This window comes from Electrona antarctica (genome assembly GCF_951216825.1).
Source record: "Electrona antarctica genome assembly, chromosome: 10".
NCBI lineage: Eukaryota > Metazoa > Chordata > Actinopteri > Myctophiformes > Myctophidae > Electrona > Electrona antarctica.
The window spans coordinates 28,813,202-28,830,211 of NC_136791.1; the positions used below are offsets into that span (position 1 = coordinate 28,813,202).

At 41.1% G+C, this 17,010-nt stretch overlaps 1 protein-coding gene across 5 annotated transcripts in view; it reads right to left on the reverse strand.

Annotated features, from left to right (window-relative positions):
* The window catches only part of pik3ap1 (phosphoinositide-3-kinase adaptor protein 1), a 63,882-nt gene extending 47,120 nt beyond the window's left edge, over positions 1-16,762 (reverse strand). For all 5 annotated transcript variants that reach the window (XM_079512421.1, XM_079512424.1, XM_079512422.1 and 2 more), the window contains exons 1-2: positions 16,668-16,762; positions 15,707-15,795 (exon numbers count right to left, since the gene is read on the reverse strand). The gene's annotated coding sequence lies outside the window, so the exon portion shown is untranslated. The remainder of the gene's footprint in view (positions 1-15,706; positions 15,796-16,667) is intronic.
* Positions 16,763-17,010: the final 248 nt, after the last annotated feature.

Genomic DNA, 17,010 nt, shown 5'->3' on the forward strand with positions numbered 1-17,010 from the left:
CATTTTCATTATCATCACATGATTATGGATTTTACTGCATTTAGCTGATAATACAACTAGCAGCTCACCTTAAAAGAAGTTGCTCGAAGGTTTCATTTCGGCCCAAATGAAAATTTTCATTTGACAAACAAGTATAATTAGGGCTGCACTTCTTGTTCAGTGTCAGTCTGTTTTCTGATTGAACTTAGACCAATTTGCTGCCACTAAATGAGTTTGAATAATTTCCATTCTGAATGTCTCGGGGACATTAGCTTTGGGAGGGCTAAGTGGCAGCATGCTTTTTGAAGTTGCTGATTATTTGATGCCTTCCCCTCTCTACCTATATGGTTTTTTTTGTATAGCTTACTTCAAAGTTAAACAGGAAAAAAATAATTCCACATTGCCTACCTTAGAGTACAATGAGAATGTAAAAGTATTTTTCAGCTAGGTCTGGGAGGCAAAGTGATAATTACTTTAATAAGTGTGTAAATCACTTGGTTAGCTTCAGTGCTCTTTGCTTATTCACTTTATTTCTTTCATGTGGCCTATTTTATAGGAATTGAATGAGTGGATTTGTTTCTGTTGAAACTAATAACTTATAATATAAGACTTAAGAGTATCAGTTTCATTAAACCTGCTAATTACAACTTAATAAATTGTGCATAACAAGACATGCTATGAGTGACTCGCATACAAACCCTTTGTCACTGATAAATGTAACACAAAATAGTTTGGAGCCAAATAATCATCTGGGAACAAGCATGGGGCTAAATGAGTCTCCGAAAACTATAGGTGTATTCATATTTTGTTGCATAATCCTGACAAGTGGACCTCAGTAAAACGTATGTATTTTCACCCATAAATGTGTCGATAATGCATTGTCATTTAAAATACGAATTGTGAGTATATACATTTGCCTATTATGCTATTATACTGACTTTTGGATGCAACTTCATGTCTTTAACCACTTTAACTCTTCCCAATCCCAATTTTAGGAAGATCATAATAAAACATGTCAGATCTACAAGTTCAACCTACAACACTTCACGCTGACTTGCTGTGAGCTTAAATAAGTGTCACACAATGAAGCATGAACTGTTACTAGCCTAAAGGAATTTTGTGGAAGATTCAGTCAAAACTCTTAAGGAAAGATACTGTAGATCTGATCCACTGGACATATACCTGTACAGTAACATACTTTAAAGTCTCTGGAAATATCTGCAGTACTGTTAGAACTTCATGGCAATATATTTATGCCATTCTTTCCTAACTCTATTTGACAAGTGTTTTGTGATTCTGTTTGGCATTCATTCTATAGCTTTTGCCCAATATGGAGTACTCGTTTCTGTCTAATACAATAAATCTAAATATATTAGGAGAGAAATACTGCTGCAGATTACCTCCTATCAATAGTACTGTAAGCCTTTGGTTCTGCTCTATAAGATGACACATTATTCAAAAGAGGCCTCCGTGCATGGCAGAGAAAAGTGCAGTTTATTTGTGTTATTCTTCCCCCAAATGGATTTGGTAGTTGACCTCAAATCAGAGTTACAGCTATTTCAGTGAGGCTAATCCTCTCATCTCCAAGAATATAATGCCAACGCAAAAGTCATTCAAATAGAGAAATGGAGTGAATAAAAGAGGTGAGGGCAGAAGAGAAAAGCATCACAAATAAAGGCATAGGGGTGGGTTTGATGAGAGGAACCGGGGGATTTTGACAATGTGATTAAGTAATGGGTTGAAAATACAAATGTAAGGAAAAGGACAGAAAATAAAATTCTTACGTATAACAGTTAGTGAAGTCTTGAATTGTATTTCATCATTATATGAAGTAGAAGAAAAGTCAAATTCTTCAGAGCTTCAGAGCTGCTGAGCCAAGCACAGTAAGGCCCAAACCGCAGTACCGCACCAATGCAACTCCTCGCTAGTCCTTGTAACCAAACAGTTTTAAAGGACATGTCACACACACCAATGCAACTCCTTGCAACAAAACAGTTTTAAGGACATCTCACACCAATGCAACTCCTCGCTAGTCCTTGTAACCAAACAGTTTTAAAGGACATGTCACACACACCAATGCAACTCCTTGCAACAAAACAGTTTTAAGGACATCTCACACCAATGCAACTCCTCGCTAGTCCTTGTAACCAAACAGTTTTAAAGGACATGTCACACACACCAATGCAACTCCTTGCAACAAAACAGTTTTAAGGACATCTCACACCAATGCAACTCCTTGCAACAAAACAGTTTTAAGGACATGTCACACCAATGCAACTCCTTGCAACAAAACAGTTTTAAGGACATGTCACACCAATGCAACTCTTTGGCACAAAACAGTTTTAAGGACATCTCACACCAATGCAACTCCTTGCAACAAAACAGTTTTAAGGACATGTCACACCAATGCAACTCCTTGCAACAAAACAGTTTTAAGGACATGTCACACCAATGCAACTCCTTGCAACAAAACAGTTTTAAGGACATGTCACACCAATGCAACTCTTTGGCACAAAACAGTTTTAAGGACATCTCACACCAATGCAACTCTTTGGCACAAAACAGTTTTAAGGACATCTCACACCAATGCAACTCCTTGCAACAAAACAGTTTTAAGGACATGTCACACCAATGCAACTCCTTGCAACAAAACCGTTTTAAGGACATGTCACACCAATGCAACTCCTTGCAACAAAACAGTTTTAAGGACATGTCACACCAATGCAACTCTTTGGCACAAAACAGTTTTAAGGACATCTCACACCAATGCAACTCCTTGCAACAAAACAGTTTTAAGGACATGTCACACCAATGCAACTCCTTGCAACAAAACAGTTTTAAGGACATGTCAGTCACACCAATGCAACTCCTTGCAACAAAACAGTTTTAAGGACATGTCACACCAATGCAACTCCTTGCAACAAAACAGTTTTAAGGACATGCCACACCAATGCAACTCCTTGCAACAAAACAGTTTTAAGGACATGTCACACCAATGCAACTCCCTGCAACAAAACAGTTTTAAGGACATGTCACACCAATGCAACTCCTTGCAACAAAACAGTTTTAAGGACATGTCACACCAATGCAACTCCTTGCAACAAAACAGTTTTAAGGACATGCCACACCAATGCAACTCCCTGCAACAAAACCGTTTTAATGTCACACCAATGCAACTCCTTGCAACAAAACAGTTTTAAGGACATGTCACACCAATGCAACTCCTTGCAACAAAACAGTTTTAAGGACATGTCACACCAATGCAACTCCTTGCAACTGCTATTGGGGATAATGGTTTCATGCAACTACGGATGCAACCGTTTGGTTGGCAAATCATTGGTGCGGTTTGGGCCTTGTGGAGAGTTGATTTCACTCTTCAATCCAAAAGTGTACAAAATGTAAAGATTTACACTTTCATACTCTCTCATCTCATATTACATGAATCAACATGTATTTGGACTGAAAAAAATGGATTTCACAAACATTTCAAGGCTTTTATAATACATTTTCCAAACATTTTCCAATACCCGCAGCCTGGTAACCACTAAGTAATAAATGATAGATGCCATATTGATTTATTAATAAGGGGGCGTCAAGAACACGCTAGTCCTCCCAGCCTGTGGTGATAAATGACATCTTAATAACAGTATCGGTTCAACGAGGACAGTAAAACTGTAATTCATACTATAATATAATTATGACTAATTGCCATAATAACAGATGTTTGTGAATGTAATCAAATGTATTTTACCTTTGAAACCATTTCAAATGGTATGTGGTCAAATCAAGTATCAATGTGGCTGTAAAAATATAGGACAAAAGGCGACTAAAATGGAGTTTTGTGGTTTGATGGGATACTTTCTAAACCAACAACTAAAACAGGTTGCATTAGGAAGTTATCAATGGAAAACGGAAATGGCAAAGACGACTAACTCGGTTATCATCACCCCACATTTTTTGTTTGCAGTGCAAACAAAACACTTTTTAGATGTAGGCTAATTAGAGCAAGATAGCGATTATTTGTAATTTCCCCTGGTAAGGATTTCTACAGATTAAATCAAACTTAACCCTCACCACAAGCACAAACAGTGATACATCCAACATCAGAAAAAAAGAAAGCTGCTTTGTCCTGGCAGCCAACACATGGTGTACAGTACAGTACGTTGCTATACTGCCACTAACAGCGTGCAATGATGTCAAATCCTTTGATGGGAGCAGTGAAGACGCACAATTCAAGTTACAGTCCATGGTTTGCGTGTATATTCTCACATTCACATTCTCACAAGCCTATTATCACTGTGGCTCTCGAGATATAAAACCATCTATATTTTGCCATTAATACGACACTTGATCACATACTGTACTGTTGAATTGGAGTTCACTTCAATGGCCATTATCGTTTACCTTCCACTCGTCGTGGTATCTATGGCGAAATCCCCGGTGATTGACAGGTGTCAGGTACTGTGCACGTTAGGAGGGACCGTGTGTTGATACAGCCGTGTTTTCCTCTCTTTGAGTGACTGATCTGCAAAGGTACACATAAAGGCCCTCCTTCAGCAATGTACACAGAGCACTTTGGAAGGAGTACGTAAACACACGCACACGCGCACACAGCGACATTAAACAGTGTGGCGGGCTTGGGGGGGGGGGGGGGGGGGGGGGTGATAGAGGAAGGCAAGTGGGGGAGCCGGCGGGAGTCAAACAAACGCTGGAGTGTGGCAAGTTTGCATTTGCCCATACCAACAAGCTGCTATCTCATTAACAAACCACTGAAATAAAAGAGCGCTTTTTTGGCTCACAGCTATAAAAAAAAAATTATCATAGTGATGATGTTCCTCGGCCGTCAACAGAGCTGTGATAACGTTGTTTGATGATGACTTTCCCATGAATGTTAAGCAGCCGCCGCGGCAGAGGAAAGGAGCTTATCAGCGCCTAATGCCCATCTCTAATTCCTGCCCTTCTTGAACTAGCCATTTTCTAACAGCGTTAACTGTCAAATTTACATCCCGTCTTAATGCCACTAAAGAGTACGGGGGGATGAAGAGTAAATGACAGCAGTGTAATGAGGAAGGCAAGGCATTCCTTTCCCCCCCAACCCTCTCTCTCTCTCTCAAAGGAGAATATTTTCACAATCTGGATGAGAGGGGGGGAGGGTTTCTCATTCTGTGCCAGGATGGAAAGCTTACCTGTGAACTTCTTAGGTGCAGAATGAGCAGCAGGGAAATATTTTGTGATGAGAGAAAACAAAGAAACAAAGTGGGTGTCTTAACTGCCCAACAAACAATATTTGAAAATTGGCATTTTAGTCTAATCTAAGGTTAAAGTATTAAAGGAGAAGGAGGAATAGTCCGCAGCTCCCACAGGAAATGTATTTAAGGATCCTTAAATAAATGTCCTGTGGGAACTACACAACAGTGTGTGGACTATTTCTCCTGTACGTATCTTTTTGTTCAGCACCTGTACGTTTTTTTAGAGATGTGCGTACTTTCCTTTGGATTCCGTTTCTAAAGTATTAAAGGAGCATTCAGTGATTTGGGTGAATAGGAAAACCCCCCGGTCCGCCCTGGTAACAAGATGTGCACACGCACGCACTACAGTGGGCACGCAACAGGCCAACAGCACGCACACCAAGGCCCGCCCTCGCTTGATCATGATTGGCGGAAGGCCCCTCTCTAATCTGATTGAATGACGGCTGGGCCACCTAGCCAAAAACTAAACCTATGGTTTTTTGGACCCCAGGGGTTAACTGGGGACAAGGAGGAACTCCTTATAATATAAGTATGGTCAGCACACTCTATAGTAGGGAGGATTATCACAACAAAACAAAAAGGTGTAACTCCCCTCTCCCCCTGCCTGCCTGCCTGCCTCTCTCTCTCTCTCTCTGTAATTAGCACTAGGCAACAGTGCAACACTATCTCTCTCTCTCCGTTTCTGGCACAACAGCGCCACTTTTGCCCCTACTGGTACTCATAGTCACATAGCCACACACATGGTCACATAGGTTAACACGGACATTGCTGTTCCTTGGAGTGGTTGCACCACTCAAAAATAAGTGGTATTTGAATTAAGTGAAATCACTGAATATACCTTTAACCATGCAAAAACCATATGGCTCTTAGAGGGTGAGCCAGAAAATAGCAGCCAGGAGAATGAGACTAGCAGGACACTGCCAAAGACATCAAGAACTGCAAGCCAGCAAACTGGTGCTCTGGGAACCAACACACGGGCATCGATTACGAGGATGTCCCACACTAACATACGTGGATGTACTCAAGAACGATGCAGGAACGCAAAGCACCAACGAACTGGCCAGATGTATGGAGAACCGGGATGATTGGAAGCGACTATGGAGGGCTCGTCTGAGGACGACCTATAGAGATAGAGCTAACAAAGACTTCATCTAAGTTTGGGTCCTACAACAGCTATGGTCCTTAGTGGTATACAGGTTATGAAGATGACTTTGGTTGGTTCACCCTTTTCCTCCAATGCACAGCGGTATCCTATCCTTCTTCAACACTGCATCCAACACTATGGTTTGTGTGTCTCTGGCTGTGGCCCTGTGTCCCTGCCTGGCTGTGTCCCTGTGTCCCTGCCTGGCTGTGTCCCTGTGTCCCTGCCTGGCTGTGTCCCTGTGTCAGAGCACGAAAATAGCATTTGGTTGGTTTTCATCACCAAGTGTCACTGTTGTGCAGCCTAAAGGGCCTTGCAAACGGGGAGCGATAATACGCGCCTATAGTTCATTTTCAATGAGACCTGCGTTTTTGCTCAAGTGTATTTACGTGAGCACGGCCCCGTGATTTTTTTCGCGCGTGCTCGTTACGTGCACACGCCCGTTACTCACCAGACCTGGATTGTTTAGCTTTTTTTTCACACTTGCGTTGTTGCGCCCCTCTTCAACAGACCTAGAGGAGACCTGTGTTGATCCAGGCAACAACACCTGCATTCCTCGCTTCACGTTTGCATGGCCCTTAACACACACACACACACATAACTGTATATATGATGATTTCGGGTGTGACAGTACAGTACAGTGACAGTACAGTACAGTAGAGGAACCCCCTGGGGACCCCCACACGGTAACTGTCATTTCTCAACCGTTTCGGACGCGGGGCGGCTCGCCGGAACCGGCCCGGCCCCCTGGGTGCGTTCCTGGGGGTCTACTCTGGATGTTCCGGGGACCCCCCGGGGACCCCCACACGGTAACTGTCATTTCTCGACCGTTTCGGACGCGGGAGGCTCGCCGGAAGTGGCCCGCCACCCTGGGCTCGATCCTGTGGGTCTGGAAGTTCCAGGGACCCCCACACAGAGTTGCACCACTCGGGTGAGATTTACTTTTCATACTGCAGCAGCTTTAGCTTAGCTTAAATACTTCTCTCTCTCTGTGGTAGGCTGGTAGCTGTTCTGTAGTTGAGCTCTGTAGCTTAGTTAACTACATTTTCACAGTATCTTCCCCAATACTGTTCAAAGGATAGAGTTCTGACCGTCAAAAGTGCCAGGGAGCATTATTCGCCTGAGCAACTCATTACACTGACTGAAGCAATTGAAAGAATGACATCAATATTTTCATTCAAGGCAACTGATATCAGTCCACGGACCACTTTAATTCCCTGTTGCTAAATTGCCATTCCCTCCATTAACACAAAGAAAAATGACAATGAAATCATTATGCGTCAGAATCATCTTGGAATTGATTAAATAAATTGTGTGAAAATTGCACTGGCCTTAATGGGAAAATGAATTTATGTTTCCAACTGATATATAACCTTTGATGTACAGCCCTATATAAAAAAAACATGCAGAGGCACAATTCTATTAATACCATAACATTACAAACATGTTTTCTGTCTTTCAAATGTCATTCCTTGATCGCAATATATTAAAATGATTTCCTATGAAATAAGTTGATCTAATGAACAATAACACTATACTATTCCACTGCATGGTACTAGCTGAAATCGACTCGACTAAAACTAAGATGAAAAATGTCGACTACCTTTTTTCATTGACGAAAACTAAATGGAAACTAAATGATAACTATGATGACTAAAACTAAGACTAAATATATGGACAATTTCGTCAACAGATAAAAACTAGACTAAAATGTTAGGAAGGGACTAGTGGAGATCCGGCAGTGTAAGTCATTTTACACTTGGTTGCATGCTGAAAATAGCAGATCTACAAGCTCAACGCGTCGCACTGCAACGCGTTGTGAGCTTGTAGATCGGCTATTTTCATGAAGTGTAAAAACAGTCATTACGACGGCATCAAGGGCCGCCAAAACACATTTTAGCCGACTGAATATAGATTTAGAGAAAAAATAGGAACTAACCAGGTGCTCAATGGAGATAGCAAAATATGATAATGATAAAAAGGTGCTCACACGGATCAAAAACGGGGAAGACATATACAGTAGATAAACAGAGAAGGATCCGGGCACACAAAGTTAAAAATGAGGAACGCCTTTATTAAATTAAAAAGGCAACTGCCAACATGTTTCGACCTAACCGGTCTTCACTCTTCATCAGGGCAAGAATGGGCATCTTGCCCTGATGAAGACCGGTTAGGTCGAAACATGTTGGCAGTATTAATTTAATAAAATCAAAATGTTCTGCCAAAAACAACACTGCTTCGTACCTTGCAGGATAGTAGTTGCGAATGAAGTGATTGCGAACGAAGTGAGCACTAACTAATAGAAGCTGGCCAAAACTGTCTGTCTGTGTGTGTCTGTGTGTCACGCTGCAACACCACCCGCCCGCCACCAGAGGGCAAAAGATTGGGAGCAAACCAATACGAACTGAAATTGGAACGATACAGAGGTCTCTGTGTGTGTGTCAGACTGCCACATAACAGCTTCGTTCGCTTCCCGCGTTTACGCGTCTTACTTGTCATAACAATCATGTCCATTGTCCAATCCTCTGTAGGAGAGCACTAAAAAGAACAATGGCAGTTTCTGATAACATTTTAGGTAAGAAATAGGCCATTTGGGAGCTCAATACTGGTTCATTTACAATGACTAGTTTAAAAGTGTACAGTATTCGTTGTGATATAATGATGCTAGTGATGATTCTCTCTGACCAGTAAGTAGTCATCACCTTTTGGTATCAGCTCAGCACACTTGGAACCTTGACGGGGGTGATAACAGAAAAGTACCAGGTAGGCAGGTACAATACTAGTTAAAGTACCAGGTAGGCAGGTACAATACTAGTTAAAGTACCAGGTAGGCAGGTACAATACTAGTTAAAGTACCAGGTAGCCAGGTACAATACTAGTTAAAGTACCAGGTAGGCAGGTACAATACTAGTTAAAGTACCAGGTAGCCAGGTACAATACTAGTTAAAGTATCAGGTAGGCAGGTACAATACTAGTTAAAGTACCAGGTAGGCAGGTACAATACTAGTCAATACTAGTACTACTGCCTACTTCATTCAGTTGTACAGTACATGCATGTCTGCTCCTGAGAAGCCTGATTTTGGCTTGAAGTGCGGTGGAATATATCCCTTTAATCCGTTAGTACTGGTTACTAGTATTTTTGCTTTGCCCCGGTGGAACACCAAAAAGGCAGGTAGACGTCGAGACAAGTCTAGTTGAGTAGCGGACCGGTATGTAACATTCAGAGGAAAAGTTGCATTAGTAAGTATAGTGGCCTTTTTATAGTAGTAGGATTTGTGTGTTTTCCTATTGCTATAGATTTTCATCAGGCTTACTTTACCAGTGAGTTTCCCTGTGTCTACCTTAGCTCATTAATACTTCATGTATGACTGTTTTTCTCACTAAAAAGAACAGATTTGTGTGATGCTATATGAAGTATAATGAGTGAATTGGGCTTTAGTGCTCCTCTAATGCAAATGAGGCAAGTTGAACGTTTTCCCACTGCCTGTGTGTAATTTAAGATGGCATTTAAAGCTTCTTACCCTAGATGTTATCACCCAAATTAATTCATCAGGTAATATTTCCCATTATTCAAAGGCATTATTTTATGTCAGGCGAGCTAATGAACAACTACAAGGCCACACACACGGGCTGCTAAATGCAACACACACCACTATGTAAATGATACATCATACGTATACGTACGCAGCCAGGCATGAAAGAAAGGGGACATTTTACACATTAGTGCTTCATACGCCATAGAATAGAATAGTTATATTTAACAAAAGGTAGACAGTACATATACATTATAAAATCCATTCCCGAGTGATCATTTAACTCCGAGAGTGTACAAATGGTTCAAACCGAGTTACATTTTTGTTAAATAAATTTGACTGTGTAGAGCTGCATATGTACTTCATATTCATGTTAACATTCAAAGGAAGTTACGCTCTCTATGTTCTTAGCCTTAGTTTTGGCCTCGATTGGTGAGAAACTGAGAACAGGGCTCATATTCAGTATTCAATCCTAATTTTCATACGGGGAAATTGGAATAACGATTCATAGAAGAAAGCTTGTACCTCCTATAACTCGGCTGCTATAATCAAGCGTACAGTAGAAGTGAAAGCTATGAATATGTAGTTGGTCTCATCTGAAAGGTCTGACTCTGGCAGGGCAGGCCATCCATGATTAAATCTCAGCTCATCTGATTGGAGCATGTAAAGATTCCAACGGAGCTCATTTCATGCCGATCTGCTTTGCCTCCAGTGAAACTATCCAAAAGGCAATGATTTGCTAAGGAATGAGACAACAGATAAAATGGTGAAATACATTTGAAACCCCCCCCCCACCTTTGAGAGGAAATATTTCAATTTAAATGTATCATTTCTATCAGGCTGGTGTCCTCCAGCTGGGTAGCTCTGAAATTAAGCCAATTAAATATCAAATATGTTGAACTAACTGTGAATCAACAACAATGTTCTCCTGCTCAGAGGTCATATACACACACTCACAATTTGCAGTTGTTCAATCAAGTTACTTCACTCGCAACAACTCTGACTCTGAGACAGATGCTCTGGGGGGAAAGGGGGGCGGGGGCATATCTTTGGTCCGACGTACAGACCCTATACCCCCCAAACCCCTAACCGCACACAGAAGCCACGGGTGAGTCTTAAATGGCCACGTATGTGTCTTAACCGGCCACGTATGTGTCTTAACCGGCCACGTATGTGTCTTAACCGGCAGCGTATGTGTCTTAACCGGTAACGTATGTGTCTTAACCGGTAACGTATGTGTCTAAACCAGCCACGTATGTGTCTAAACCGGTAACGTATGTGTCTTAACCGGCCACGTATGTGTCTTAACCGGTAACGTATGTGTCTTAACCAGCCACGTATGTGTCTTAACCGGCCACGTATGTGTCTTAACCAGCCACGTATGTGTCTTAACCGGCCACATATGCGTCTTAACCGGCAACGTATGACTATTGGTATGTCGGACTAACGTACGCACCCCGCTCTGGGTAAGGATTGGGTCTTAACGTAATGTTATCCACCTTCATGATTTCAATGCTGACTGGAAGAAATAAAAAATAAAAAAATAAATACACAAACAATATTCCTAAGACCATACATCTCTATAACCTTATGCCTTGTCTAACATTACTGGGGCTATAAAACAATTCTAACATTGTTAGAACACTAATATTGTATACATGTTGACTCTAATATAGCATTTGTAAGATTAATTATTGGTAAAAGAGCGGTATAACATTTTGTCTTCCTATAAATCCAGCTTATACGGTAGTGGTCTGCCTCTGTGGCAAAGGGAACTGTCAGTCTGCAGTTTGCCGTTGCTGAAATTTGCCTGTGGGCACAATGGATTTGACACAAGACTGCTGATGAATCTCATCAGTTTAATGTGTTTATGCTGGCTAAGCCCTAAAAGCTTATTGCTGTTCAATGAAGTGCTGCAAAGTTACCTAATTTCCCCTCTGGTCCTCCCCCAGTACACTGCCTCTCTCTCTGGGTCTGTTCGTTGGCAGCACCGACTCCGCAATAAAATGGGACATAAACTTGTGGAAAAGAGATGGCAGGCTCTCTCAATGACTTGTGTTACTATACAGAATGGACCTCCACAGTCACAGAAATACAGTGCAGAGGTATTACCATTTTTGACACCTTAAATTTAGCCCATGACGTCTCTCTCATCTGCATTTATCCCCCGTTTACGGGCTTTTCACAGTAAGTGCTTTATTCTTATCATTATTGCTCCCACCGTGCCTGTCTAATGTTCTAACCAATAGAAACCGCTCATTGCAATATGACAGCTAACACCCAGCATTAATTAAAATGTCACACCTCCAAATCAATATTATAAAACAGTTCAAACATAACTCATCGTAACTGCTGTGATAAGTGCTTTTGGGTGACAGGTGAGTCGAAAAGGAGAAATATAGGCTAGTCGAGCGGTATGATGGAATTATCCGGAGAGAACATGTAACATTAAAATTTATGACCCCCTATGTGTTACTTCATCACTCAAAATTACAAATTATTCACACTGTCATGAAGTATGCTGTGCTGAACTGACAGACCCATAAGTCAGCAGCAACAGGCCAGGGGGGGAATAGATACAAAAAGAAACCTGTTTAGCTTCAGATATCTGAACTGCTATTTGTTAAAAGTGACGACCATTCTCAGTCGAGAAGGTGGCTGTCATATATATCATACTGTACATACACAGTAAAATCTTGCATGTTAATTTAACTCTGAGTGTAAAAAGGTACCCAAATAGAACGGTTTAATGGTCCATGAATACTTAGTGTTAATTTAAAAATAGATATAGGCTATACACGCTCAAAGTTCAATTAACGGTGAGGATTTTTCTGTGCAGTTGTAATCCTTTTTAAGTATGTCCATGTTAACTTGGTTGTATTATAAAAATACACAAAAGATGTTGGTGGCATGGCCTTAATATAACAATTCCAATTTCTAACTGTAACAAAAGGCAGTGTGCCCTGAAAGGTATACAAAGTTTGCTTCCCTACTTCTCATTAATAAAGCAAAAAAAAATAAAAAAAATAAAATAAAACATGAGACATTTCTCTGTTTATATGCAATATTTCAACTATTGTGTGTGTAAAAAAGCAAATAAGGTTGATTCAAAAGTTTTTGGGAGGCTTTTTCGCGACTCATTGAAAGACATTGTTCAACGGGAATGCTCAGGATATGGATAGAATGTGACAAATTCTGTCAGAGTAAATATGGTTTAATAAATGAATTAGCTTCATAAATAATGGCTGTAATGACATTTTAGGGGACAATAAGCCTAAGCGTTGTCAGGAAATAGTTGATGTATGAGTTTCATGGCTCAGCGGTTCCTCAAAATGAATAGGCTCGGGAAGATAGCAGGGGCCTGCAACCAGCCTATTTCCTGGAATTATCTACTTGTTGTCAATTTGCACAGTGGAATTACACATGCAAATTGAACTGCCTGCACAAACACCACTTGGAGATGATAAAAACAAATTAACAAAGGCTATAGAAGGAGGATTTATTTCACTGGCTAACCCGGGTCAAGCAATACATGTATTTTACGATTGTGTGTACCCAATTTTGGTGTAATTATATCAGCAAATTATTCTCTGTAATCTTATTTCTTCGCCCCCCCAAACCTTCCTTCCGCCTTACACACATAATTAACTTCTTTCATATCTGTGCCAAAAAAATATTTAAAAATAAATAAATAAAAATTCTGCTCTCCCCTGCTGCATCAGAGTAACACTGTATAATCTGATTTGGAGTTCATTCTCCTCACCTTTCCACGGTCTAAGACAGCAGCTAATGTACAGAGGAAGGTGAAAGGTCAAGTGCACTGGTTCAATGTACATAGTAAAAGTCAGAATGTTAATATATATAATCACCTCTTACCACCATGCCTCATATTGGGAAGGGAATTAAGAGTCTCTGGACCTCCATGTTTGCCATTAGATATCTCATTTACTTTGTACACACAGTGCTAATCTGCACTAATGAATTCTGCCACACCATGCCAGATCAAGATGACTTAAAATTATTACCACTTTCCACACAGATATGCCTTTCCTCATTTGAGGCTCAATTTGGCTGCCTCGCCAAAAAAACAGTCTGTCACAGTAAGATACTAATAATTAGGGTTTTAAGATGATTAGTTTATCTCTGTGCTCTTACAGTCCTGCCTCTTATCCACCATGGCCAAAAACTTAATAAGAGCCTCTAAGTTTTAAACAGCCAACTCCAAATTACCAGGAAATGATGGAAATAATGAACTGGAGCACATGCCAGAGAGAGCTAGGGAGCGAGGAAAAAGAAAGGGGAGGGATCAAGAGAAGAGAGACAGAGACAGAGAGACAGAGGTAGTGGAAGCTCAGAAACAATAATTCAAGTGTGAAATAGAACACAAAGTCTAGTAATCAATAAAGAATGATTAGACCTGTGACAGCGAAACTGTTTAGTATTAACAGGACTTTGTGACTCTCCCCTCGGTCTGCCCTGCATGCTCATCAACTTGTCACACATGTAATTAAAGCCAGCTGAGTGAGTGATACCAGTTAATGGTTGCATATTTTAGGGGAGGGGATCAGATTTTTACATGTTCAAGATGACATTCAATATAGCGTAAGCCCTATCAGCAGTTTAATATGCATTACATTGGCAAAGCACATAGTAGAGCAACATTACACACAGGGAAATCACGGGTGTTCATTTAACTCTGAAAGTATAAAATGTATACTTTCAGAGTTAAATGAACACCCCTGATTTCCCTTTAAGGCCTATGACCTTAAAGGTCCATAGCAGGCCTATCCATATTCCGACTGAGATAGTGAGATTCATGATTTTAAGGTCCATATCCATATTCTGACTGAGATTCATGATTTTACTGTGCATTTCTCATGCAGGGTACAAAGTCCAAGGAGAACGCAAGGTCTTCAGCAGGGCCGTGCAGAGAGCACTGAGGGAGGGGCAGGGGCTCCTCAAACCCAAGAAAAGTGCACGTGGCACGTAAATGGTGCATTTATAATTTTATATAACGCCTTTATCCAAGGCGCTTTACAGAGATTGTGCATTACATTCACACACACACACACACACACACACACACACACACACACACACACACACACACACACACACACACACACACACACACACACACACACACACACACACACACACACACACACACACACACACACACACACACACAGATTGTGCATTACATTTACCCATTCACACACATTCACACACCTTTACATAGATTGTGCATTACATTCACCCATTCACACACACATTCACACACCTTTACATAGATTGTGCATTACATTCACCCATTCACACACACACATTCATACACCAATGGCAGCGGAAACCATGCAAGGCACCAACCAGCATATCGGGAGCAATTAGGGGTTCAGTGTCTTGCTCAAGGACACTTCGACAGTAACTCTGGGGGAGCCCGGGTTCGAACTGGCAACCTCACGGTTACCATCCAGCCACTCTACCCCTGAGCCACCACCGCACCGATTTTTGGGGGTGGTCTTTTTGTGGTATCCGTCCCTTGTACCATTTCACTCCAGAAATGTATAGGCCTACATTGGATGTCTTATGGCTGCTAATGGGGCAATATTTGGACAGTATCGATCATTATTAGTCATTAGTCTCATTACCATAACAATGAAAATAATGAACATTTTTCTCTTAATCATCTCTCTTAAATCTTAAACATCTCAATCAAGCTTTGTAGTAGCTAATCTGGGCAAAACGTGAAGTTACTAAAAGCAACAATGTATTGATGGGGGGGGGATCAATAGGGAACTTACCTGCTTGCTGCCTGTCTCACTCTCAAATCAGCTGCAAAAACGAGGTGCCAAGAACATGGTGGTAGGGGCAGTCAGGGCACTTGACATCTCTGCATCAGGTGAAAAATGGTATATTTGCTTTAGATTGGGACCAGTTTAAGTCAATATAAATGGTAAATGGTGCATTTATATAGCGTCTTTATCCAAGGCGCTTTACATAGATTGTGTGTAGATTCACCCATTCACACACACATTCATACACGATTGGCGGCAGAAACCATGCAAGGCACCAACCTGCACATCAGGAGCAATTTGGGGTTCAGTGTCTTGCTCAAGGACACAAACTCTGGGGGAGCCCGGGTTCGAACAGGCAACCTTGCGGTTACCATCAGCCACTCTACCCCTGAGCCACCGGCCCTTAATATATTATTTAGGTAGATCCTGGCATCCAACTTTGGCTTCCTTTTTAATGGTACAATTCATGAATGTCAGATAATTACTTTAGTTAATGTCTGCTTGAATGAATAGATGTATGTAGAATGCAGGATATGCATCAGTGCATATGCAAACTTTGGTATGGGTCTCCCTAAATTTGCTATATTATGAGAGTCTACTGTCTACAATCACAGGGCACAAAATATAGAGTATAATTTATGTAGATTATTGGCTTTGCAATAAAAATGCAACCAAAAGAAAGCCTAATGTGAGTTAGTGTGAAAGAGCAATTTAAGTGTGGAGGTCTCTTTGCCAAAGCCAGGAGCTATACAAGATTTGCATGCTAATCATTCTAATAATAATGTAATGCCCCGAGCAGTTTGAATAAATTGCGAGCCACTGGTCACAAAAGAGCGCCTTATCTTCCTGAGAACATGACACAAAAATACACTTTAACATTCGAGCAATTCCTGGTAAATTCACAGAAGTGCTCAGTCTGTACGTCTAATATAAAGACACCTTGCCTTCAAAACAGATCTTCAAATACCTGTTTAGAGTAGAGCATATGTGATACATCATGGTTCATAAAACACTTCAAATCATGGAGATCTAATTAGCCTACAGATCAGCTGTGGAAGTCAGGCCACAACAATGTAGTACGAGTCAAAAAATTGCCAATCTTAAAGCTCACAACGCGTCGCATCGCAAGGCGTTCTGAGCTTGCAGATCTGCTATTTTCGGGCACGCCAGCCGTGAGCGCCTATACATACATCACAGCCAATAGGAACGCTCGTCTCATGTTCTAGTCGCGCTACTCTTCTGAGTACATTTGTGATTGGTTGGTCACGCTAAAGCAACGACACAGTTGTTCGACCAATCGGTGCTGTGAT